The following is a 1,893-nucleotide window of genomic DNA, read 5'->3' on the forward strand; positions in this document are numbered from 1 at the left end:
GCTCTTCACTGAGGACCTGCCATCATGCCTATCTATTCTGAACAGCAGGATAAGTACCTGTCCATAAACAGAAAGCAGGCACAACTGCAAATATGTAACAGATGTGCATAAATGAAGGAGCAACTCTAGTTCTAATCTTTTCTAATCTTTTCCCAGTTGCTTCTTTTTTGAAGACAACAGTCACACCTGCAATAACTCTACCTTCTTCCTAACTGGAGGTCTTCAATACTCTATCTGCAATACAACTGGGGCAAATAGACACATATAAACCAGTTGGTTGAGAGAGTAGACGAAGGTGGGACATCAGAAAAAAGTTGAACATATGACCCCTTAAACATTTTGAGTTCAAAATATATAAATGCACACTCATGTGCCCAACTGTAGAGATCAGCATCTGCTCTGGGGAGTGTCGATCCCCTGATAGGGCATCCATCAGCTGCCTTTCTTGAGTTCCAATATCTTTAAAGAAGAAAGAGAACTGAAGACTTGAGTGAAACAATGCAAATGTGGAATTTTTACTGCACTCCCCAAACCCCAAATCTTAGTTGTCCTGTTCACACCTATTTTGGCAGATTTTTTTAATGGCTCATCTTTTTTAAGCCTTTCAAAAGCTTGAAATTCCTGGGAATTCTTTTTTTGTCCTTCGGAGTGCAACAGTTTTTATAATTTTTAGTTGATGTATATAACTTTACAACGCTAACCACAGTAGTATAAACAGACTTGAGAATAAAGCACATTCACTTTTGGTGAGTTCAAGTGGGGTGGGGGCAGAAGTAAGCTAGTCCTGGAGGAAGTGGTGGACTCCAGCGTGTGGGTTCAGCGGTGGCTACATCAGTTTTACGGAGGGAATGGAGTTGACTAATCCATCAAATTGCCCAAGTGGAAGGCACACAAAAATGCTCTTAGAGACATCATGCTTACTACATACAATATACAAATATATACAGACATACATATGTGTGTGTGAAATATTCTACTACTTGGTTTTGTGGCAGGTTTTTATTATTTTTAAAATCAGAAGTGGATTTTAAGTTTTATCAAATGTCCTACTTGCACTGGTTAAAAGGATTCTGATTTTTCTCATCTGATTAATAAATATGATGAAATACAGTACATTAAAAAGAACTGAAATATCCTTATATTCCTAGAATAAATCTCACTTGTCATGGTATATTATTTTAATGGCCTCTCTTTACCAATATTTTATTTAAGAATCAATATTCATAAGTGAGACTGATATAAAACTTTTTTAAAAATTATTTTTCTCAGAATACTATTGCTTTTCTCACTGAAGTTATTTTTTTTATATCAATATAACATGAATACAGACACTTGCAAAAAAGGCTACTTCCATTTAACTGAATGATTATGCTACATAAAATTTTTTTTTCAGAGTTGGTTGAGTACAATGGTTTGATATTTTTAATACTACTATTAGGAAAATCAATATTAGGTTTTTAGAGACTTCCAATCAAAGGAGGGAATTCTATTTCAAGAACATCATGGAGGTAAAACCAGCAGAGGAAGAGGCCATGTGTAATTTTACATATACTTTTCTCTCTCCTTCCAAAAATTTTATAGCAATTGTTTTCAGAAAGAACTCTGACTTGATGAATACAAGGACAGGCTTACAATAGAAATAAGTCAACTAAAAGCCAACCCCTTAGTAAGTCTTCATAGGCTTCAAAATAACCCCTTTTTGAATGGTAAGATTAAAAAAATAATAAGCCATGTATATGAAGTGAAGCAGCAAAGCATGTATTTTTAAATGAAGAAATTTTTTTAAAATGCAGATGCATTCCACTTTTTTTTTTTTTTTTAAGATTTTATTTATTTATTCATGAGAGACAGAGAGAGAGAGAAAGAGAGGCAGAGACACAGGCAGAGGGAGAA

The sequence above is a fragment of the Vulpes lagopus genome, chromosome 2, assembly GCF_018345385.1.
Source record: "Vulpes lagopus strain Blue_001 chromosome 2, ASM1834538v1, whole genome shotgun sequence".
Taxonomy (NCBI): domain Eukaryota; kingdom Metazoa; phylum Chordata; class Mammalia; order Carnivora; family Canidae; genus Vulpes; species Vulpes lagopus.